The sequence below is a fragment of the Bombyx mori genome, chromosome 7, assembly GCF_030269925.1.
Source record: "Bombyx mori chromosome 7, ASM3026992v2".
NCBI classification, from domain to species: Eukaryota; Metazoa; Arthropoda; class Insecta; order Lepidoptera; family Bombycidae; genus Bombyx; species Bombyx mori.
The window spans coordinates 11,635,898-11,662,578 of record NC_085113.1 but is presented as its reverse complement, the minus strand read 5'-3'; the positions used below and the strand labels follow the sequence as shown (position 1 = coordinate 11,662,578).

General features: G+C 38.0%; 1 protein-coding gene and 1 long non-coding RNA gene across 4 annotated transcripts in view; one reads left to right on the top strand and one right to left on the bottom strand.

The window, feature by feature from the left end:
• The window catches only part of LOC134199174 (uncharacterized), a 30,395-nt gene extending 22,009 nt beyond the window's left edge, over nucleotides 1–8,386 (bottom strand). Inside the window, exon 1 of the long non-coding RNA XR_009973545.1 lies at nucleotides 8,108–8,386. This is a non-coding gene — a long non-coding RNA (uncharacterized LOC134199174). The remainder of the gene's footprint in view (nucleotides 1–8,107) is intronic.
• The window catches only part of LOC105841828 (fibroblast growth factor 16), a 304,854-nt gene that overhangs the window by 7,703 nt on the left and 270,470 nt on the right, over nucleotides 1–26,681 (top strand). The window lies entirely within an intron of this gene.

Genomic DNA, 26,681 nt, shown 5'->3' with positions numbered 1-26,681 from the left:
ATATTATTGCTTAGTTTCACAAAAGTTTTTTTATTTTATTTTGTTTATTGTCGACTATTGACGAGCTAAAAAAGTCTTATATTAATGAAACGAATTCCATTAAGAGACATTTAAAATTTCGCGGCAGCTTTTACGTAACCGATTAAAAAAGCAATCAAGTTAAAATATAGTATAGGCATTTTAAATGTCAACTAGAGTGTCGCACCTAAAGCGGCCGCTAGTGATATATATATAACCTTAAACACATAAAATACTTCACATGTACACCTATATGTATGTTACCTGCACGGTTTACACAGTTGCTATTGAGTACTCTACGTACACGGGAGTACTTCAAGACGCGAATCGCCGTCTGCTTGGGGAGTAGACACGCGACCTCGAACGAAAAAATCATGAAACTAAAAATATTCTCCTCAATTGTGTTACGTAGCAATTCGTCTCTTGGTAATTTTATTTCTGGTGCTTTTTACATCGCTAAAGAGTAGCCGGTCGAGAATGCGTGGCGCTGTAGTATACGAGCGTGATCGCTTCGCTTTTTTTAATTTCGCTTTTATTAGCTTCAGACGTATGTATGTATGTTTGTTGACCCCCTTCAAAACGTCGGATTAACTCGAAATTTGGTATACTTATTAAGGACCGGTGACAATTGAATATTTTAAAAAAATTTAAATTCAACTAAAAAATGAAAAATAAATAATAGTTTAAAAAAACTAACAAAATACGCTTTTATAGAAAATCCAACTAAAAAATGGAAAATAAATTTTAATAAATTTGTATTAAAAATAGTGTAAGAAAAAATGATTTTATTGTAAAAAAAAGCGTGGTAAAAATTTTTTATGATTGAATTATTACTGGTGGCCTTGAGGCCTTCCAGTTTCACCAGGACAGGGGGGCGAGCAAAGGCTCAGCCAGGAGGGGTGGGATTTGCTAACAGCTGCGCCTCCGAAGGAGACCTAACAGCTCACGAGTAGCTGCTTCGTGAATTAATCTACTACCGGATCGGAATCGCGACCGGCTGAGAAGAAACTCAGCGGGCTGATGCATGAGTTAGGTTGCACGTCGAACTCTTTGACGAGTTCGACGAGTACGGTTACCGGGGTCCCTAAGCCTGCTCCTAGTGTTAGAGCTGAAGGCGTCTAATGCAAAGGTCCAATACTGATGGACCCGTAAGGACGTGATGATCTTCGCTAGTTCTATGAACATACCATATACTAACATTAGTGTAATGATAAATTAAAATAGAAAATAGAATTTAGGATTTGCTGTTTAATCATATTAATTATATAAAGGCGTAACTTAACAAAAACAATTAAATAATTATGTACTTAAAATTATTAAAAATTTTGTTTTGAGATATTTTAATAATTTTTTTATGACCTTAGTTGTGCTGATGAAATCTAAGCCTATCTTTATTTAAGTGGTCACTGAACTCTATACACAAAACGTGTAGATTCGGAACTTGAAGAATTTAGCCACAATATCTGTAAGAAATGGCTAATCTAGTTACAACTGACGCAAATCATCGTTACGTATCTAGTTTTTTATCTTTAAAATCGTGATATAAAAACGGGCATGTGCGTGTCGAACCACTTTCTTTATCATTCTTATGAAACACAACATTGGAGTTCAAATAATGTTGCCAAGTTTAATCGGTGAAATTCCAGAGACCCGTTGTAAATTAATTAATACTAGAGGTCCCGCCGTAGTCGAAATTCGACTATAATTAATTGGAATTGTAATATTAACAAAGACAAACAATATTTAATCTATTCTCAGTTTGACAACAGACGTCAAGAACAAAAGTTTGACAATAAATAGTATGCATGCGTGTGCGCGTCAAATACATGGTATGTAGTGTGTGTAATGTTTTCTTTATTGATTTAATGTATCTTTTATGCATTATTATAAAAAAAAATAGCATTGTGCACTTCTTCTCTACGTTCTCTATAAGTGTGGAAAATTTCATACTCCTCCGTCCGCGCAATTTTCGTAAAAAGGGATACAAAGATTTTTCTTCACGTATTAATATATAGATACATACATACTTAAGTAAACAGGTAACTACATAGTTAGGCATCACTAGCATGTTCCCATATATTTTTCAAGAGATTTTCGTTTTTTTTTTCTATTAGCTATTGAGAAGCTTACATGTTAACAATATTATTACTTTTGGAAATACTCTATTATTATTTCGTAATGTCAAAAGTGAAAATGGTGTGAAAAATCAGGTTATTGAGTGAACTTTAGTGCGAATGAACACACGGAAATTGGAGGATTCTCGAAGAACAAAGTATTAGGATAAGTATAGCAAAGCCACAATTGACGTTAAGGGTAGACAGTTGCCACTTTGTTATATGGACATTGGCAATACCAGGACCAGGCATTTTTATAATTTTTTTTATTGCTTTGATGGGTGGATGAGCTTGCGGCCCGCCTGGAGTTGTCGTTTCTGGAGCACATAGACATCTACAACGTAAATACCCTTGAGACATGTGTTCTAAGGTCTCCGTTTTTACAGTACAACGGCTGCCCCGCCCTTCAGACCAAAACGCATCACTGCTTCACAACAGAAATAGGCAAGGTAGTGGTACCTACCCGTGCAGACTCACAAGACGTACCACCAGTACGCATACCTCAAGACTTCAGTACTCTGTTAAATTTATAAAAATTGTACTGAATATTAAAGTCGGCACTGATTTTACGATAAACCGTGAAAGTACCGATAAAAGAATTATCACTTGACCCCGATTGCTGTTATCAGCGCCGAAAATATTACATTGAAAGTCTGCCTCTGATTGATTGCCGGTGAAATAGACTAACCGGAGAACGAATCTCACAATGGATCTTTGAATTGCTCGTTTACTGAGAATTTGTTTACTGGTGGTAGGACCTCTTGTGAGTCCGCGCGGGTGGGTACCACCACCCTGCCTATTTCAGCCGTGAAGCAGTAATGCGTTTCGGTTTGAAGGGTAGGGCAGCCGTTGTAACTATACTGAGACGTTAGAACTTATATCCCAAGGTGGGTGGCGCATTTACATTTTCTATTATTTGTTATATTATTATACTTTGTTAGTTGGCTGTTGGTTCTCCTTGTATTAAATAAATAAATAGACAAAAAAAAAAAAAAAAAAAAAAAGTCTATGGGCACCAGTAACCACTTAACACCGGGTGGGCTGTAAGCTCGTCCACACATCTAAGCACTAAAAGAACGAATTACAATCGAATGATTTCTCATTAAATAACGATTCAAATGTAAAATTCTTTTTAATGTTTAATGTAGCCTTTTTTAATTTCCGATGATTTAATACGACAGGGTTTTAATTGCTTTAAATGGGAGACAATGATTACAACACATCTGATGGTAAGTGGTCATCGTTGTTCAAGGACATGTCAAAACGCTGACAAACCGCTGCTTGTCCAAAGGCTTATTTAACTAAACAAAAAATATAATGCATTGTGAAAGTGAATGTGCCGGCAGATTTTTTGAAACAAGTTTTTTATTTTTAGTTTTATTTTAACCTATTCTCCAACAAGTACCTCTTGACATTCTTTTAGAAACGAACCAAACTTCGGCTCGTAACTGTGAAGGTCAAAGGTCGTTTAGTTATTTGCATAAAATGGTAAATTGGTAAAAAATTATGGCCACGGATAAATTGGTCATTCTAGTTTTTTTTTAAAATTCACATTTGCGTCGTTTCGGCCCATCTGATCTCAAAGACGACATGTGATATAGGAGTATGTTTTTTTTTTTCCTACCTAAGCTGGTAGCCTTGAGAGGCTATTCCAGCGTAACCTTAACTAGTAGGTGAGCTCACGGGGCTCAAACCTGACGACGTTGCTAACACGAACCCTAGCAAGAGCCGTGCTTCGCAGAATCTACCGCCGGATCGGAAACGCGACCCACTGAGAAGATCCGGCGAGAAACTCAGTGGGCTAAGTAGTATGATTTTTAGAGAAGAAATGTATACATGTCGGAGACGGTCATTAGTTTGGTAGCTAAACGAAACGCAGCACGATTCCCGAGAGATGGCAGCACGATCGCGGTATAGTCGGAACTCGGCTAACTTCGTGCTACGACAGAGCCTAGCCGATGCCGCGATGGAGGCGCGTAGACGCCATCACACTAACCAACCAGCCTTCTTGAAGAGCGGTGCCTCCGTCCTAAGAGCTGTCATTCGTTTTCGTTTGCTAACGTCAAGAGAAGATTTCTAAATTGTTCTAAGACAACAAACTTGATTGGTGTACTCAATAATTCTCTTAGCTCGATCACCATATTCGCCCCTACGATGTTTTTTTTTATAGATTAGATGGGTGGACGATCGCACAGCCCACATGGTGTTAAGTGGTTACTGGAGCCCATAGACATCTACGATGTAAATGCGCCACCGACCTTGAGATATAAGTTCTAAAATCTCAAGTATAGTCACAACGGCTGCTCCACCCTTCAAACCGAAACGCATTACTGCTTCACGGCAGAAATAGGCAGGGTGGTAGTACCTACCCGCGCGGACTCACAAGAGGTCCTACCATCATATTTTGTCTAACGATGGTGTTAATAATTGCGGCTTCTCCGACATACGTATATATTTTCTTTATTTATTCAAAAGGGTTCATGGCCCACGTGATTTAGATGTTACACATCGATCATCTCAACGTACGCCGCTAACCGTTTTGTGACATGAAGTCGAATTATAAGAACTGTCTTATACTTCAAATTGACATTCGCAAATAACGAATTACACACCCGATCCTGTAGATCGAATGGTAAACAGTCGACGTCGCCCAAAACACGTCATTACGGATCCTCCCGATTTATTAACGGCGCTTTTAGGCACCACAAGCACCGGTCGCCGTCCTCGCCGAACCCGTCGCTCGCGACGAAGGGCTCGACGAGTAAATTAACCCATAGACACAGCCCACTGAGTTTCTCGCCGGATCCTCTCAGTGGGTCGCGTTTCCGATCCGGTGGTAGATTCTGCGAAGCACTGTTCTTACTAGGGCCAGTGTTAGCAACACTTCCAGTTTGAGCCCCGTGAGCTCACCTACATGTTAGGGTGAAGCTGAAATAGCCTCTCAAGGCTATCAGCATAGGTAGGGAGAAAAAAAGTAGTGCAGGAACAGGTGGGAAGGTAATATGGGTGTGCTTACAAACGACCTTGCTTAGTTACACTTTGTATATGTTTTTAGATTGTAATTATTTTTAAATAATAGTTTTTTTTCAGTGATTTTTTTTAATATACGTATTTCCTTCGATTACAATTGGTCACTTGCCTGTGCAATTGAAATCTCGGCACATTCGCATCGTTCGATACGAATACATTAGTACGTCTCATGCTCTAGTCTTTATCGTCTTCACATTATCAGACAATATACTGTTATCTATGTATAATTACATATAAATTTTACTGCAAATTTTAATAGATCCTCTATATGTTTACGTACATTTGAGAACGTAATTTTATGATTCGCGCATACCTACTTTGGTAATGATGATTCATAGTATGGGTGACTTCTTCGTGGTTTTATCTCGCTATGTGGGATCGGTACAGCATGTCCTTCTTAACCATTCAGGCCTATCATGCGATCGTGCTTCATCTCTGTACTCACACCTTTCTCTCACATATCCTCTTTCCCGAAGTCCATCAAACTGTTTTAGGACGCCCTCACCCTCACATGTATATCTGATCCAGTGGCAGGTGGTGCGATGGTAGTAAAGAGATGACAGCATCTTCGCAAACAATTCCTCGGAGTGCTCCCCTAGCTAACAAAAATGATGTTCCTGCGGCTGATAAAATAAGTAGAACTTTTGGCGTAAAATACAAAGTGAACCTAAGTAAATTGTATTTAAACGACCCATTATATTAGGATCATCGAAAATCCAAATGACCCGCTTGTGTGTAAACTCAATGTAAGCAACTGATAATTGATTTAACCAGCCCGGAGATGAAACACTCTACGTGAAGGCGAGCTTCTGCTTTGTAAAGTTCAAGTCTTTCTGGCGTAAAGGACTTCTCCAAATTGGGATTATCGACAATAAAAATGGAACTAGGGGTTGAATTCATAGCAGAGCTGAAATATCTCTGGAAACGTCCTGTAGATGAAGGATCCCATGGAACGGAAACACCGGTTCCTCAATTCACTTTCCATAGAAACATAAGGCGCGAAAACAGATAAAAAAACTAGTGCCAAAGTACAAACACACGCACAGCAGAATTACAAAGAAAACTAACCGTTTCAGAACAAACACATTCTCAGTTTACGTGTCATCGTTGTTTACATCTCTACGCATCATTCGCGATTTTTTTTATTCGTTCGTGATAAAAGTCACGTACTCAAATCTGGTACGTGTATGGCTGCGTCCGGATTGGTTTCATTCTCCTGTTTCCCCTAATAGAAACTCGAGCATTCTATGAAGTACCTTTATAGAAAAATGCTTGTTATTCTGGGGCAGAATGATTGTCACACATCAACGGTTGATTATTTGAGCTCAAAGTCGTAATCGAATAACGATTGGAGCTTAACTTTGAGAAGGATTGCCAAGGATTGCCGTTCATTCTTCGAGCTCTAAGTTTTCAGTCATACTTCTTCTTATCTTTATCCCACGTTATCTGCGGTCGGCTCAGTGTAACGTCTTATGATGCTGGAGTTAAAGACCGGCGCCTGCCTGACTTAAAATCTCCTTAGGTTATATCTCCAACTATTGGATCTCTATCTATTGCAACGTGCCATAGGAAGGAACTTTTTCTATTTCTTCTTTTTGTTATTCCCTATTTTGTTCTATAACTAGAATGTTATCTTTTTAAATAATTAAACAAAATTAATAATAAAACCTAGTCATCCGTGACCTTGTAATTTATTTAAAATAATGACAACAAAAATACCAGATTTAACCGTAACAGTAGTTTTGATTGGGATGCTGTAGTCTACCGTTACAAGGTTCCAGTACACGTTACCACAAGTAGAATCAAAGAGTCATATGTTTAATATATTCTCGAAGTTACACAACGAGGTCCACGTGAGGCTGGGTGCGTCGAACCGTAGTGACGTCACTGATATATAGCACGTATGCCACTGCTGTATCGTTGACTGATTTGCCACTCGTTCAAGGTTGTCGCTTGACAGCTCGCGCAGTAGTGTACAGGATTTTTGGAATTACCAGTTATACCAAGTACGTTTAGGCTCTATTTGTGATCTTTTTTTTTTATTGCTTAATGGATGGACGAGCTCACAGCCCACCTGGTGTTAAGTGGTTACTGGAGCCCATAGACATCTACAACGTAAATGCGCCACCCATCTCGAGATATAAGGATATGCTATTATTTATATGAGAGTTGGACTCCCTACACCAGTGTTGGGGGCGTTAATGATGAGAATCTTGGTGGGGGTGAGGAATAATAATGTTAAATTTAAATGGCCCGCAAAGCGGATGGGTATAGCTAGTGACTTATAATCCTACCACTAGTAAATATGGGAAGTTATAACTTTTGGCACTCGTTTTCGTGAATTGATCGTCAGCAAATTCGCAAGGCATGATACAAGTATACTGGTCACGTTATTCTTAAGGTCACGAAATTTCAGGAATTCGGCCCGTTGTAAGGCACTCGAGTCTGGATTATCTTGCTTCCTGTTGTCTTTTTATTGATATCGTTACCGGATTCAAGATGAATTAACTCTCTCAATTGGGCTCTCTGAGCCTTGCCGTTCGTGTGGTCTCTACTATTGATTCAAGAGCAAGACCTGCAATGCAAGAGTCATGGTACCAGATCTTTTACTAAGAATTAACTATTGTTGAACATTTTTTGCTGTTTTCATGAAAAGACAGAAAGTATTCGTCTTTCTGTATTCTCATATTGCGTATTTTCAAAATATCAAACATTTTAACATTTGAAATTTGAAAATCTAAATGTTTATAAAAATAAAAATAAAATCCTACTTCCAGATGTGCAGGGTGAAGCACTTGACAAGCGAAGTTGATAAGACGATGATTTCTCACTAATTCACCTATTGCAAGTATCAGGACTTCCCAATTATTAACACTAATACACACTTACGTTACAACTACAAAGAAAAACCTAATGAGTCATGCTGTTCTAAGTACATAACTTACTTGTGTTCAAAGCTCATACTGCACGAAAATCACTGGTTCAAAAGTGGACAGTTGCTTAGTATTTATATTACGAAGCAATCCACTTAATACATTCGATTTCATAAACAATAATAACGTTGCGTCCATGGCCTCCGGTAGCCCGTTTGCACCTGTTCAAGCGCGATCTTCGACCATGACGTTAACAATGTCAATGGATTGCCAACAGATTCCGCTAAACATTCTATTTGTTCGGGTCCTATCTCGTATTTGCGAGCTTGATGAAACGTTAACGCGATTCCACAGAGTCAGGAAAACGATAAAGTTTATGTCAAACTTTTGAAACGTCAAACTAATGTCAAGGTTTTTTTTTTAAATTGACCGTAGCACGCGGAAACCCGTAAATATTACATAATGCAGGGATATTTTAATAGATCGTTAAAAACACGTCAGTCCGATGTTGATGACTCCCTTGAACTCGGAAACGGACTGTCTATATATAGGAGGAATAGTTGGCACGTGTATAAGTAATAGTTTGATTTTTCAAAGAGATAGAGTTTTTTTTTGTTATATTTATAATATCATGAATGAGTGATATTCTGTTTAGTGATATTGTTTTGATTTTTTTCTCGCTTGACTTCTGAAGCAAACATTTTCAATTAATTTAATTATTTCTAGATAGAAATTTTAAAGATTTTTTAAATAAAATTGTCGAATGTATAATAGATTTTGAGGTTGACAGGTATCTTGAACGGTTATACAATTCAGACTTGCATCGTCTCAAAATTATCTCAAAGTTGGTGATTTGAGACTCGCATCTCGTGTCTCAAGATCGGTAGTAGCATTCTCGTTTATGTCCGGACTCCGGTAATCACTTAACCGCAGATAAGAATGTGAGCGATTCATTCGTCTATCCAATAAAAAAATGATTTGACAAAATTTCAATGCCTTTATTTTAATGTCTAATACAATTTTTAGACTTTTTGGCGGGAACGCGAGGAGTGAAGTTGTGTGATTTGTTTTATTTTGCCTATTTAGTGTTTCTTCAGTTTTAAATGTGTAATAACGGTGGTTTATTAACTGTTTAATATCTGTGAAAGTGCACAAATGTGGGAAAATGAAACAAAGCCGCTGGACGTAACTTCTCGGGATCCTCCAAAAAGTCCACTGAAAAAATCTCAGTAAACGATCACAATTTTACTGAGATTATATTTCATCCCATATCATCTCATCTCATTTAATTTAATTTCATCCCAGTTGATTAATGTCTCAAATTAATCATCTTCATTTCATTTTACTCCATATTATCATTTTTCATAAAAATAAGAATATAAATTAAAATAAGACATGACCTAAAGGTCTTTGTTACCAGGTCATAAAATCCCTTAAAAATATAATAATACAATTTTTGTCATTAAAGGCATTCAAACGAAAACTGTTTTTTTTTATACCCACCCAGACGACAGTCACAGAAGCATGTTAATCCACAATGTTTGCCCGATGGGAGAATCGAATCCTCCCCTCGGTGCAACTGTCAGGGGCGCTAATTACTGCACCGCGAAGTCATCAGACCCAAACTAATCAGACAGCCCTCAAAATATCAAAAAGCTAGATTTGAGCAAACGGAAAACATAATTATTTTCCATGCAAATAAAAATACAGCAGTTAGGTATTTGTTTTTTTTTATGAGCTTGTTTCTGTATTACCAATAAAGAAATATTTTTTACTGGTGGTAGAACCTCTTGTGAGTCCGCACGGGTAGGTACCACCGTCCTGCCAATTTCTGCCGTGAAGCACTAATGCGTTTCGGTTTGAAGGGTGGGGCAGCCGTTGTAACTATACTGAGACCTTAGAAATTATATCTCAAGGTGTGTGGCGCTTTTACGTTGTAGATGTCTATGGGCTCCAGTAACCACTTAACACCAGGTGGGCTGTGAGCTCGTCCACCCATCAAAGCAATAAAAAAAAAGGTATTTTCAGTTCTTCCGCTATTTGGTCCGACCATCGTTTGGGACCCCTAGGCCAAACGATTAGGTCAGTGAAAATAAATACAGAAAAACCGAAACTATTAAGAGAAATTTTTATCTGTCTCTCAGCTTCGAAACTCGTATAAGAACATGAACGTGCAGGAAGGGAATTTTCCGACACACGTGTTGATGTGGAGCGAATTGTGACCGAATATATAGCCGTAGTAAGTAGATAAGGGCGGGGAGACCGCATTTTTGCATCATAAAATGTGGATCAATAAAACGTGTTAATTCGAAGAAAATCGTAATAGAAAACTTGTTTACGTAATAAATAAACACTTCAGATTGTCGTTTAAATTTGTTTACTTTGAATGTTTTTTTTTTCTATCTATAATTAAGGCACCGGTTTTGTTACTGAGATGTGACTCGATGAAGTTTAATTTGATTTTTTTTTTCTATAGCATCTGTTTTGGTGTAAAGGAAATTTAATTTTTTTGACATTAAAAAGTCTACGTTAATTTTGTCAAAATGCGAAACCGTTATTCAGTGTTCGCAACTAGATTGAGTAATAAGATAAGTTGAAAATTATAATTTTTGTGTAATTTTAACTTATCATTTTAAATCTTAATCGCCCTCGAGCGTTTTGTCGAAAATCGAACCAAACAAGAAAACTTTAAAGATCGTTTAAAATAAAAATATTACGAGACGTGAACATATTATTCATAGTAACAATTTGATAAAACCCAGTGCTATTTCCGAAATCATTTTTGCGATTGGCTAGTTAAAATAATAGGCGCGGCTGCACAAAAAAAAAACTAGTTTTGACATTGACGTTTCGTTTTTCACACCTCTCAATGTCATTTTTAGGCTGTACATAAAATTCCTAAACTTAACCTAGAAATGTAAAGAGGTTGGTTACTTCTTTTTTTTTCATTTCATTTAAAATACTACAAATTTCATTTTAACAAAGTGTCAAAGCGAAACGCACCGGAGTTCGCGATATTGAAATCACAAACGTCATGCGTTAATGAGATCTCAGTCGAGGATCAAACGTGGAGTAACTGGAACTACAGGGGTTATTAACGAACTCTTTCAGAAGTTACATTGCTTTAGAAACGTTAGCTCGACGAATGGAAACTTCTTTTGGCCAGCTTCATTGTGATATCATACAACATACGAGGGTGACAACTAGCGGGTTTGGCGTTGTGACGCCAAAATAATTCAGTAAGAATCTAATAGTCGGTGTGGCAATAAGTTTGTTTACCATTTAAATTTGTGAAGTATTACTGATGGTAGGACCTCTTGTGAGTCCCCACAGGTAGGTGCCACCACCGCGCCTATTTCTGCCGTGAAGCAGTAATGCGTTTCGGCTTGAAGGGTAGGGCAACGGTTATAATAATACTGAAACCTTAGAACTTACATCTCAAGGTGGGTGTCGCATTTACGTTGTAAATGTCTATAGGCTCCAGTAACCACTTAACACCGGGTGGTCTGTGAGCTCGTCCACCCATCTAAGCAATAAAAAAAATGACCAATATAATTTCGTCTTAAAATAAGAATCTTGCGCTTCAGTGATTTTTAGTAAACCTTGACCTACTTCAACGGCACAGCCAAGAGACTCGCCATCGCTATCATCGCCACGTCCAAAACGATGACCATCGCGTTCGATAATAGACCCGCGAACCCGTCCAACAGGTATTCTGTACGAAATTAACGTCTCAGTCAAGTTTTTATCCATTCATTCTCGGTCAGTACATTGTAATTTGAATTTACGTATTTGGAGTACGAATCTGTTGAAGGGTGAACGTTTAGTATCAATGATGTTGAGGGAATTGAGGGCCGCGATCGATTTGTAATTTTAACTGTTTTTAATTAAACTGTAGATGTCGCATCTACATCGCGGTCTCAAACGAAACAGTCGCCCGTGTTTTTCACAATAATACCCGGGGTAATCTATAGCAAAAACTTTTTAATTTAGCTGACTTTTTGGCGGGAACGCGAGTAGTGAAGTTGTGTGATTTGTTTTATTTTGTCTATTTAGTGTTTCTTCGGGTTTAAATGTGTAATAATGGTGGTTTATTAACTGTTTAATATCTATGAAAGTGCACAAATGTGGGAAAATGAAACAAAGCTGCTGGACGTAACTTCTCGGGATCCTCCAAAAAGTCCACTGAAAAAATCTTAGTAAATGACCACCATTTTACTGAGATTATATTTCATCCCATATCATCTCAATTCATTTCATTTCATTTCATCCCAGTTGATTAGTGTCTCAAATTAATCATCTCCATTTCATTTCACTCCTTAGTATCATTTTTCATAAAAATATGAATAATATAAATTAAAATAAGACATGACTTAAAGGTCTCAGTTACCAGGTCATAAAATCTCTTTAAAAAAAAATTAGCTGTCAGCGGCTTATAGAAGTTCAATTGTTTTTGTTATATAAAAATCTAAATTTGAAAAACAGTAGAAAATCTTAGAAATAATAAATAAAAACTTGGTATATTAGTAGAGTTTTAAACATTGACTTTTTAGGTTTAGCGCACAAATATCCCTGTGCCTATTTACCGCGAAAGAAAAGTAATAAAAAAACCTCTATTGGCTCATCGTACAGACAGTTGATCTAGCTTCACGGACAGTGCTAAAGTATAAATAAACATATTGTAAATAGTAACGGTTGATTGCTTCACGATTCACTATCAGACACAGCCGCGTGACTTACTGTGATTCAGGCCTTATGAATGTTTATATTTAAATTTACAATTTCTAAATTACGGGCTAGATCAATTAAACTAAAGCAGATCCGTGCGATTCTAAACTGCGCGTCGTACCTATATGAAACTGACAAGATATTTGCTGACGAGTGACAATTCTCTTATTTTTCTCCACCTTATCCCACTAGGTGGGGTCAGCACAGCGATTTTTTCTATTCCATTCTCTTCTATCAACCGTCATCTCAACACTTTTTTTTAATTGCCTTGATGGGTGGCCGAACTCACAGACTACCTGGTTTTAAGTAGTTAGTTACTGGGGCCCATAGACATCTATAATGTAAATGCGCCAGCCACTTTGAGATATAAGTTCCAAGGTCTCAGTACAGTTACACTCAATCCTCTCTCTCATATCGTCATTCACACACTCCATCCATGTCTTCTTCTACTACGAGTGACAATTAACAAATAAATATTATTTTTATCGAAAGTAATAACAACAAAGCTGTCTTTAAAAATGTCAATGAATGAAAAGATCAAACAGATGCATCTCCAAAGAAACGCCCACAAACTCACTAAGCTGTTAATTGATAAAATTCAATACACACACGTAAATTATTACTACACACATACATAATATATTACTCTAAACGTACTGTCGTATGAAAAGTCTACTAGTGGTCCCGCAGTAGTCGAAATTCGACTATAATCAATTGAAATTATAAGTTTGTACACTATTGAGATTCTATTTTCAAAGACTTCTATAATCACAAATTTCGCTAAGACTACACTATAGAAAAATATTAATAAAGACAAACAATATTTAATCTATTCTCAATTTGACAGCAGACGTCAAGAACAAAAGTTTGACAGTAAATAAATAGTATGAATGCGTGTGTGCGTCAAATACATGGTATGTAGTGTGTGTAATGTTTTCTTTATTGATTTAATGTATCTTTTATGCATTATTTAAAAAAAATATTAGCATTGTGCACTTCTTCTCTATATTCTCTATAAGTGTGGAAAATTTCATACTCCTCCGTCCGCGCAATTTTCGTAAAAAGGGATACAAAGTTTTTTCTTCACGTATGGTCATCACAACGTTCTTTATATTTATGTATGTTTGTTTTAAAATTTTATGGCCTGGTAACGAAACCTTTAGGCCAAAAGTTATTTGTAATATGTTAAACACGGAATGTGTAACATTGTAAAGTTCAACGAACTGTCATGTAACTAGTGTGTAAAACGGAACGCAAATGATATTTTAATCATTAAATTAAAATCCCGAATTTCTTCGTTTTACTATTTACTAGCGACCCGCCCTCGCTTCGCTTCGGAAACTGTAATTTATTATTGATTTCTCCACTATTTAATGGATGTTATTATACATATATATCTATTAAAAAAAAAACGCATCAAAATCCGTTGCGTAGTTTTAAAGATTTAAGCATACATAGGGACAGACAGATATAGGGACAGAGAAAGCGACTTTGTTTTATACTATGTAGTGAAGAGTCTATTCAATTAAGAGTATATAGGCACAAACAAGCACTATCAGACAGGCTTGTCAATCTAATGCCGTGATCGTGCATTTAATATTTCAAAACGTTAAAGTATTACGAAACGGTTGAGCCGTAAATATCTATATATTAATACGTGAAGCAAAAACTTTGTATCCCTTTTTACGAAAATTACGTGGACTGAGGAGTATGAACATTTCCACACTTCTAGAGAATATATAGAAGAAGTGCACAATGCTAATATTTTTTTTAAATAATGCACAAAAGATACATTAAATCAATAAAGAAAACATTACACACACTACATACCATGTATTTGACGCACACACGCATGCATACTATTTATTGTCAAACTTTTGTTCTTGACGTCTGTTGTCAAATTGAGAATAGATTAAATATTGTTTGTCTTTATTAATATTTTTTTATAGTGTAGCCTTGGCGAAATTTGTGATTATAGAAGTATAAAATACAATCATAATAGTGTACAAACTTACAATTCCAATTAATTATAGTTGAATTTCGACTACTGCGGACCTCTAGTAGTTTTAATTATGTCCGCGACCGGCCAAAAGTAAATGCAAAAACATTCATTTGTATTTCATATAAAAAATGTGTATGAAATTAGGACTCTATTACGTATTCCATTGGACGATGATTTGACGAATAATTTGGTATTTTGTACTCCCCGCTTAAATATAAGTACGATGGGTATTTCTAGAAGATTCATTTTAGAATTATAACGCTATTCAACTCAGTATCTAAAGAGACAACTTTCCGCGTTTAAAATTTATGTGACACAAAAATATATATCTATATATCTGTGCCTATCTATTTATTATCTAGAAATAAGATTTATTGCAGGTACGAGTCGCCGACTGGCATTGAATAGTAAAGATAGAGGCATAGGTTATGGGAACAAGTGCAATCGACCGTGGGCCTTAAGGAGATGTGAAGAATTTACTGTCTAATCCAGGGATAGAGCGAAATAATTCGCTATCTTTGTACTTAAAAACTATGTTTTAGATTTTGTACGTATTGCGTTCAAGGACATGCCTTTAGTTTGATAATTAATGTCGTTTATTAACATTAATTATCGCGGCTTGCAACTGAAGACCGTTTTTCAAACATTGCTTGGAGAATGACATGTGATATTGTAAATTAGAAATCTAGAATGTTTTTTTTTAAATTGCATTCTCATCTATAATTTTGTGTCTTATGCATTGGATATTAAGTAATAACAAGGTAATGCAGTATCACGTTTGGAGTAATAGTCATAAATCATAGGTCAATATGTTTTAGTGAGACCGAGCTTGCTACTAAAATACAGTGTAGTACATTCCAGTGATCAAAATTCAATCCGACTTGTACAATGAATACATTCGGTGGTTTAGTGCTTGAATTTAATCAGAGAATTGTGCAGTAATTAAATGCAATTAAAATATTAAAACAAAATCGAATGACTGCAAAACGCCTTGAAAACAGAAAGTGCTCTTTCCGATTTGGCAGACCTAATATTGTGTGCGGCTTGTGGCCAAAGTGCGGGCGGGATGGAAGGCGGCGATTAAAAAACTAAAATATTCGTTTGATCAAAAAACATTTCTACAGTTGTATGTATCGAGTGTATTTTTTTTTTTATATTTACTAACAATCACGCCACCTTAACTGGTCTCGTGATAAGTTCGTAAAGAACTTGTGTTACAGGTACCAGATAACGAATATAAATGGAAGATTTTTATTATACACATACATATAATAAATATACATCCATAACCCTGGAAAAGATATTTATATTTATCATACAAATATCTTCCCCTGGCGGGATTCGAACCCGCGACCCCCATGTGTAGTGACCATGTCACTTACCACTACACCAGACGGCCGTATTAAATATGTAATGTATTCAAAATGCTCGAAATTCTTGACGAATAAAGTAAGTATATTATCAAATATTGATTTTTGTATTGTGCTTTATGTGTGCCCGTACAAATTATTATTTGTCATAGTCTTAATATAGTTATATAATTAACGGCAATCTTATTTTAAATCGATTATAATTACTGTTGTTATGCGAGTGAAAAATTATAATGTTAAACGACTTTTCTTTGGAAATTTTCAAATAAGAAATGAATTAGTCGATGACTCATGGATAGCCCTGAGCATACGGCAAATGTCTGAAATACCGTGTATCTAAGATTAAAAACATATCTATAATATTTGTGATATCAATCATCTTTACTAATTTAAATTAAATTTGAAAAGGCAATTTGTTAACAAGAAAAATAGAGCCAGACGTGGTTCTTAGAGGGACTCTTTATAAACCTTGTTTGAAGGACAACATAGCTCTTTCTGAGCCGTTCGATTCTGAATGAGGTATTCGGTATTGTGACGGTGAAAGGTGAAGTAACTACATTCTCGATCCTGCGGACCCAATGGTAAACAGTTGACTTTGCCCAAAACACGTCATTTCAGATCCTGCCGATCCACTAACGATGCTTTTAGGTATCTCAAGCACCGGTTATCGTTCTCTTCGAACCCATCGCTTGGGACGAAGGGCTTGGCGAGTAAATTAACTCTCAGACACAGCCCACTGAGTTTCTCGCCGGATCTTCTCAGTGGGTCGCATTTCCGATCCGGTGGTAGATTCTGTGAAGCACGGCTCTTGCTACGGTTCGTATTAGCAACAACGTCAGGTTTGAGCCCCGTGAGCTCACCCACACGTCCGGTTAGGCTGACAGCCTCTCAAGGCTATCAGCTTAGGTAGGAAAAAAAGGCGAAGACAGAATCATGCTTGTTTTGATCCGAATCTCACAATGTTGCCTTAAGAGCTTCTAGCAGATCGTCCGCTTATTTAATTGAAATAGGCGGGGTGCGTGTAAATACCCGTAGGGGCTCATGAAAAGCCTTACTGCTAGTAAAAGTCAGTGTATCTCGCTTGGCTTCACGGCCGAAATAAGCGAGGTGCTTGTAAATTACCGCGGGGGCTCATGAGCAGACTTACTGCTAGTAAAAATGAGTGTATCTCGCTTGCAGTGGGACCCCACAGCGCCGGGCACCCCGCACACAATCCGTTTCGGTTTTAGGTCGTCGCCGGCTTACATAACAATTGAATAATGAGGCGTACGCACCGGCAGATCGCTGTGCGCGCATAGGCATACATATAGGCATCGAGTTTTGGCCGCTGCCAGAGAGATCTGTATACCTCTAGGCTAGAGTTATAAGCATCGCTTTTTAGCTGCGAATAGAACTGTATTTATTTGTGTCAGTGTGTTTTTGTTTATTTTTACACCTGTAATGAAAATTTTCGCTCAAGGAAAGTTTTGTAGCCGTATTATTTCTGCAAGCGGTCCGGTCCAATGGACGTTCGTCGTGGGTTTTATTGGTATTTTATGAAAGTTTCATTAAAGTTCTTATTATATCTTTAAACGAGCAATTCTTGTATATATATAATCTGAATCTCGGAAACGGCTCCAACGATTTTCATAAATTTAGTATACAGGGGATTTCGGGGGCGATAAATCGATCTATCTACGATTTATTTTCAGAAAATGTTGTTTTATTCGTGTTTTCAATAATCAACTCTTCCCGACATCTATTGGCGAATAATAATACTATTTTTCTTAATTGAGGGCAACTAACCGCTTTAAAAACACAACAAGATGGCGTTATCAAAAAAAAATCGTCTTGTTCAATTAAAATGAATTAAAATTTTCGCATATATGTAGCATTACGTGTTTCTAGTTCACGAGTAGCTCACGATGAACGAATGGTTTGAAAAGCTGTAAGCAGTTCGCCAACGTAATAATTTCAATACATTCCAAGATTCATACAACACATACGTGTAAATTCTTCTGTTACGCTTAGAAAGAGAGAGAATGAGAGAGAACATACTTTATTGCACCATTAGAAAACAGTCAACAAGCAGATACGTTTGTACAATAGGCGGTCTTATCGCTAAAAGGGATTTCTTCCAGACCACCGTTTAATTAACAGAAATTCTTGAAAAAATTAAGATACAGCAGGCATGTTGCGTTGTACTATTAATAATACATGATTGAAGGAAATATATGAGGCCGTCAGTAGGCAAAAGTAGCCTAAGCTTAACATAGTTAGTATGGAGATAATGAGGTTCGAATTTACCTTTAAAATACTTCGTAAGCAAAAAAAATACGCGCTAAAATGATGTTTACAAAGGCATCTATTATTTATGGATGAAACTATGGATAGGCCGATTTTTCATCAAAATTTATAATGTTTCAAATTAAATTGTAATAGGTACGGTACATAAGCACGAATATGAATTATGGGTTAGGACACTTTTGCGCTGACGGCCTCATATACATATAATAAATAGATATATACCGTTAAATATGATATGAAATCATTATATGATTTATATACCAATATACTTATTCTTCTTCTTCTTCTTATCAGCCCACAGACGTCCACTGCTGGACATAGACCTCCCCCAAGCCTCGTCACAAAAACCGGTCCCTCGCCGCCTGCAACCAGCCGATTCCCGTGAACCTCAATAGGTCGTCGGTACGTCTTGTGGGAGGCCTACCCACGTTACGTCATCAGATACGCTGTCGCCACTAAAGAACTTTCTGGCCCCAACGTACACATAATAATTAGAGCTGTAACTGTAACAAGAATTGTCCTCTAATAGTCCTTTCGCTTACAAACCTGAATACGGTATCTAGATCTGCGTCCACATGACCTGAACACACGTGCACCGAGCCCGCGCAACGACTGTGTGTACGCACGTCATCAAATAGTCGAGAATAACGCGCCTAAAATAGGCCCGCGTTTATTAGCCGCAGTCGAATAACGCTGTTTTGTGACGCCTTAAATATAGTCTTTTGTGACAACTTAATAATCACTGTACCTATGGGTAGATTAATTCGCGGATGCTTTTAAGCGGTCGCCTGAGCGCTTTTTTTTCCTACCTGTGCTGATAGCCCAGAGAGGCTATTTCAACTTCACCCTAACGTGTAGGTGAGCTCACGGGGCTCAAACCGGAGTGTTGCTAAGACTGGCCCTAGCAAGAGCAGTGCTTCGCAGAATCTACCACCGGATCGGAAACGCGACCCACTGAGAAGATCCGGCAAGAAACTCAGTAGGCTGTGTCTGTGGGTTAATTCGCTCGTCGAGCCTTTCGTCGCAAGCGACGGGTTCGACGAGCACCGTGACCGCTTGAGCGTATAGGACGATGCCAATGATATGATGCGTATCAAGAAAGAGCACCGTGTAATAAAAATGAAAACCGGATAAAAAATCACCAGTTGCTACTTACCAACGATCCTACGGAGAGACCAGGAAGCAATCGCATTCACTTTTGAAAGACACAGCCGTCAAATAAAATAACATATCCCGTAATTAAATATTAAAACAATAGAATATTATTGAAGTTTAATCTGGATCACGTCTCAATTCTTAAGTAAACATCTAAGTGATTGTTTGTTTCGCTTTAGGCTATTCTTAATGCAAACCGGAACGCCTGAAGTTGATTAGCAACACAGAATTAGTAATGTGCCGACCAGGATGTGAGCAGACGATTAGGTATGCTAAATTGGTCTGGTAATTTGTGAAGTTTAAAAGCATACTATTTCAAGAATTACTCAATGAAGTGAGAAGGAATAATTTGTAAATTACGGGTGTTAAATTTTTGTATAGTTGGCATAACATGTAAACATAACTAAAGAAAATTCTAATTTACCGGCTAACAATTTAGGATGCTTGCACCATCCTAGTCTTTTCATGAAATTTTCCGACCCTAATTCGCACATTTGCGATTTTAAATCCTTGATAACTTCACGAATTCCATCTTTGTGGGTCATTGAGATAGAACTGGTCTTTCACGGAGCCCCAAAAGAAAAAAAGAAAACTTTTTTTTCCCTATGCTGATAGCCTTGAGAGGCTATTTCAGTTTCACCCTAACGTTTGTAGGTGAGCTTACGGGGCTCAAACCGGAGAGTTGCTAACACTGACCCTAGCAAGAGCAGTGCTTCGCAGAATCTACCACCGGATCGGAAACGCGACCCACTGAGAAGATCCGGCGAGAAACTCAGTGAGCTGTGTCTGTGGGTTAACAAAACATGTTAAATGAGAAGAACTCGGTAGCTAAATGTAATCATCGTCTTTTCGAGAAAACACAAGAAGTTTTTAACACAAAAAAGCGATTGTATCTTTGTTTGTGTGGCACGTAGAGTCATATTTTAGTATTAATGTTTTGAATTGTGACGATATGGCCGGTCCAATACAGACTTTAGGACCGAATAATAAGGTCGATAAGATAAACGCGTCAATGTAACGTATAAATACAAAAAACACATTCGTATATTTTCACAATTTTAAAATGAAAACTTTAGTATTGTGAATTCGGAGATTAAATATTTAAGGGCTTATTAAAATACAATCACGAGGGTCCAATGTCGTGCGATAGCGTGATTTTTACCGTGGGTTTTAACGTGGTTTTAAATAACGTTTCTAAAGTTGAATTGTTTAAAATCGATAAGCATTAAAAAAAATACACAAGACTATCAGAATCGAATGAAAAGCCACATATTAAAATATATTGTTATTCATTAAACAAGATCAATTATTGCAGTAATTAATTATTATTTTTTATTGACCTTGTAGGCAGACGAGCATAGGGCCCACCTGATGGTGAGTGGTTACCGTCGCCCATGGACTTCAGCAATGCCAGGGGCAGAGCCAAGCCGCTGCCTAAATGTGTAAATAGGAATTTTCTTTAGTTTTCAAGATGTCGAAATGAAGTTTTTTTTTACAAAATACTTGAAACGCGAAGGAATGCGCAGATGTCCCGCTCTGATGTACTTTCCAAGTCATAGGTGAAAAACAATAGGGTACTGTGCGACAAGGTGGCACGCCCACTAAGCCGTTTGACAATCGTGGTACCCTACAGTCCGATCGTCTTAACCGCTTTTTCAATGAGCTAATTCAGGAAGTGGGCGGACGTAATGTTTTTCTATGAAATTCAAGACATGTTTTCCAAATGTTTCGGAACTTTTGGTTTTGTTTTACTTTATTATTAAATTTCTTTTATCGTATTTGCGTGATTGCAATTACTGGTGGTAGGACCTCTTGTGACTCCGCGCGGGTGAGTATCACTACCCTGCCTATTTCTGCCGAGAAGCAGTAATGCGTTTCGGTTTGAAAGGTGGGGCAGCCGTTGTAACTACACTTGAGACCTTAGAATTTATATCTCAAGGTGGGTGGCGCATTTACGTTGTGGATGTCTATGGGCTCCAGTAACCACTTAACACCAGGTGGGCTGTGAGCTAGTCCACCCGTCTAAGCAATAAATAAATAAAATGTGACATTTTGCGAGTCCGCATGGGGTGTACCATCACCCTGCCTATTTCTGTTATAGGCAGTTTGAATTTGATGGCTGAGTTAGCCGTTGTACTATAAAAACAGAAACTTAGAATTATGGTCTGGGCGGAGGCATTTACGTTTTTGATGTTACATTATTGTTGATAGGTTTCGATAATCACTTGAAACCTGGCCGTGAGCTGGTCCACAAATTTAAGTAATACAAAATTAACGAGAAATGAGATAAAACGGCGAATATGTATTTAGGAACAGCCAGCGATCACCAAATGCGAACTGGTTTGATGAATCTAGACCTGTAGGGAAAGAAATCTTGGATGGGCGTGTACACGATTCCCATGTCATGAAAGATACTCAGATATAAATTTGTCAGTCATCATGATCTTTTGCTTACTACTTTACCCAGATATAAACTTGTGAGTCAACATGATCCTTTACTACTTTCACTGTTTTGATCCGGAAACCCAATCTTTATCGGTGGAAATGAAACAACCGTAAGCCTAATAAATGTACTGATATCGGGTTGCGATAGTGTCTGGATCCAGTGGCGGGTGTCAATTGTTATTGGTCTTCTGTCAGGTCTATTGTGTGTAAGTGATGGGTTCTATGAGTGCGACAGCCGTGGTTTAAATTCCTCTTTTGAATTTTTGATCTATCTGTCGTATTCACGGCATGACGTCATTGCTTGGCCCTAATACTCTAATATGAGGTTTGTTAGGGCATAGAACGTTCTATGGACGGAGATAACATTTTTAGCACCACGTACTTACTTCTTATTTTTCTCCACCTTATCCCACTAGGTGGGGTCGACACAGCTAATTTTTCTCTTCCATTCTCTTCTATCAGCCGTAATCTCCACACTCACTCCTCTCTATCTCTCTCTCTCTCTCATATCGTCCTTCATACACTCATATCTTCTTCGGTCGCCCTCTTCCACCTATACCTTGCACTACCATTTCCATACATCTCCTAGTCACATGCATCTTCTCTCTTGCTGACGTACTCTTCGTACTTACATCGGTACTTTTACTGGTGGTAGGAACTCTTATGAGTCCGCACGGGTAGGTACCATCGCCCTGCCTATTTCTGCCGTGAAGTGGTAATGCGTTTTGGTTTGAAGGGTGGGGCATCCGTTGTAACTATATTGAAATTTGAAACCTTATAACTCAAGTTAGGTGGCGGCATTTACGTTGTAGATATCTATGGGCAAAAAAAAATGTCGTATGTTTTTATTGCCCTTGTAGGCAGACGAGCATACGGCCCACCTGATCGTGAGCAGTTACCGTCGCCCATGGACGCGAGCAATGCCAGGGGCAGAGCTAAGTCACAGCCTAACAAAACCTACCTGTTTTACGATATGTAGCGGTACTTGTGAGTATGTTCCGGTAACTGCTGACCGACAAGCCGTTAGATAAATGTATGCCTATAAAGATCAACCTATATAAATAATGATCAATTAAAACATCATTAGTGCATAATTTAACAAGTTTCATTTTATTTACATATTTGATTGTGTTTCTCTATTGCGTATAATAAGCTTTAAATACACACGAATGCATGTACATAGGTAGAGCTGTTTTATAATATAATAATAATATAAATAAAATGTGATGTTGATATCTTTTTGGAAATTAGCAAAAAAACAAAATTTTACAGCTAATGTTTGTAATATTATAATGAAATGCAAATCATATCATCAAAAATAGATAAAGTAAATGAAAAGAAGATACAGGAAACAGAAATAGGTGATGTTAAAGAAATGAAGGGCAATTCTTATGGCATGTTATAATGGAATTGTGGAGATATGAAGCCTAAGGAGGGTTGAGGGTTGATCGTACAACTCATGCCCAATTCCTATGCAGCATCATAAGGGGACATGCTTCACCGTCTCGGCGAGTTGACGAAGAAGGAGACGTAGGTCAAGTACTAAGTATTATTATCGGGAATATCTATTATGACGCTTTTCACTTAACCAAAACATTAAGAAATCCCTATATTTTAGTCTACTGTGTCGTCTCCACCAAGGACTGATTTGGTTAATAATCATTATTGACATATTTTTGTCGTTCATCACTGACAATGCTAGCGACACAGTCAACGCATTATCCACTCGGTCGATTTGCCTTGCTTAAAGATTTCACTTTGCTATGCAAGGTACATAGGAAAGTAGCGGTAAAAAACAGTATCTTCAAGCGCATTTTGTGGGTTTCTAATTACATTCCTATACGGTTTCAGTCTGAACTAAAACCAAGGTACCATAGTGATTTCGTGAAATCAACAAGAATGGAACACGAATTGCTTAAAATAAAACAATCACCCCATTCTTTCCTAGATATACTTGTAGGACTGTACGCGTGCTATTAACCATCTTACTCGTATCTGTCAAGTGGCGTTGAAGATGTAAACTGACGTTTTTATTGTTCCGTACTTCATTATCTCGCGAGATAACGTTTATAGCATTCCTGGAACGAACAGAGTCTGTGTGTTAATTGATGTATTAATGAGGGCTGCTTAAGACCAAATCACAGTTTTGGGTGTGTATGGTTTAAGTAAAGAGTCATGAACCTTTTTTATGCGTGTGTGTGTTGTTTGAACGGTATTTTGATGAGGACGTTTGATTTTCGGGAGGTAACGATAAAGAGAAGATCTTCCATCGAGCGGGTGATGTTTCTCGGTAGACCAACGGTCCGAAGGAGTTTTTTCTACCTATTCACTGGTAAGAGGCTACTCAAAATGCGTGCGAACCGGTGAGCTTACGGGCTCAACTTGAGAGAGTTTGTTAACACTAGCCAAAGCCAGAGCAGAATCTGCGGTAGGCAGCGGCTTGGCTTTGCCCCTGATATTGCTGAAGTCCATGGGCGACGGTAACCACTCACCATCAGGTGGGCCGTATGCTCGTCTGTCTACAAGGGCAATAAAAAAAAAGAATCTATCGCAGAATCTATCATCGGATCGGAATCGCCCGAATGTTATCGGAGCTTGTATACTTATGCAAACTTATCTTGTGTACCGCGATATTTACCCGCTACGGTTTGAAGTACCTCGTCGCAGTAAGAAAGAAAAATAGCTCTGATCTTAATATCATCATTTCTGACATCATAGCAATCTGCATATTAGGTGGTTTGGTTTAATATTTGTATCAAAAAACGAGCGTAACAGCCTGGCCACGGGACATTCGCCGATGCGAATATTCGCGCGGTGCGAACGGCGAAGCGTCTAGCGACTAAAACAAGCGCATAGAAATGTACCTAACAAGCCACGCGCACCGGCGACCGGCGAAGCGACCGGCGAAATGTACCGAGCGAATCGCGCGATGCGGCGGGCGAGCAAAACAAATGCATGAATACGGACGGCGCGAGCCACGGAGTCGAGCGGTAGTCGCGGCGAATAGTGCAGTGATTAAATGAGTTTAGTTGTTTTCGCCGCGAAAAATTAACGCCGAAATTTTTATATTTTTTATTAATTTTTTATTTTATATTTTTAAAGTCGTCGTGGCCTAACGGACGTCCGGTGCAATCGTGTTGAGCGATGCACCGGTATTCGAATATCAGGCGGGTACCAATTTTTGTAATGAAATACGTACTCAACAACACTCAACGTTCACGATTGATTTCCACGGTGAAGGAATAACATCGTGTTATAAAAATGAAATCTTCAAAATAATAATTTGCGTAATTACTGGTGGTAGGACCTCTTGTGAGTCTACACGGGTGGGTACTACCACCCTGCCTATTTCTGCCGTGAAGTAGTAATGCGTTTCGGTTTGAAGGGTGAGGCAGCCATTATAACTATACTTGAGACCTTAGAACTTATATCTCAAGGTGGGTGGCGCATTTACGTTGTGGATGTCTATGGGCTCCAGTAACCACTTAACACAAGGTGGGCTGTGAGCTCGTCCACCCATCTAAGCAATAAAAAAATAAAATAGCTGAAATACTAGCTAGACCAGCTATTTGGAAGTCTAGCCACCCAAAGTATTTCTCGTACTTCTTGTGGAATTCTCCATCTATAGGTATACTCCGATTCTTATTCAAATCATGTACTTCACAATCTTTTCCAAATAATAGGTCCTGAACCAAAAAAATATTAATTTGTAAGCAATATCGAGATAATTTCGATATAGACATTTCGCTGTCGGACTTCCTTACTAGTCGCGGCGGCGAACGTGAGTACCCGTGGCCTGCAAACGGTGCTGCGCGAATGGTCGCCTCGCCCACCGCTTCGCTGTTCGCACCGCCGATCCCCGTGGCCAGGCCGTAATGTGTATGACAATAAATCGCCTCAATTAAGAGTGAAAATCCCGAATGCAATGAAATAACATATGTTCTATTGAACATGAATTATACTTAGATTATCATGTAATAGTTTTAGATCAATTCATGCACACTAACGTAAAAACCACGCCTCGCTCTTTTGACTTTAGTTTGATAAGTCTTAGTTTGTTCGGTAACTCTACCCCGCTGAGTTTCTCGCCGGATCTGCTCAGTGGGTCGCGTTTCCGATTCGGTGCTAGATTCTTCGAAGCACGGCTCTTGCTAGGGCTAGTGTTAGCAACGTCGTTAGGTTAGAGCGCCGTGAGCTCACCTATTCACTCGGTTACGCTGGCATAGCCTCTCAAGGCTACCGGCTTGGGTAGGAAAAAAACGATAGCTTGCTATAGTCGTTTTCAAGTTATAGTTTCCTTCGTTTTTTTTAATGTTCTCATCTATGTTTGTTTGATTACAGATTACTTTAAAATATACATCATTAGTTTTTCTAATCAGTTAACAAACAATTAAATAAAAAAAAATCACCAATGATCGTCTTCTTAATTTTCATCTAAATGTGTAGATGTGTACTGGTGCATACTACTGGGCATATTATCGGCTGAGTCTTCTACCATTTGCTTATTTCTACCGTGAAACCTTTACCAATTACCATTTAAAGGTTTGTTAGACAGATTCAGCCATTATTATTTCATCTATCTTAGATTAGCAACAAATTTTATCTGCATAACAATTTTATGATTACATTATTGTGTGTACCCGATTGTGAATTACTGGCG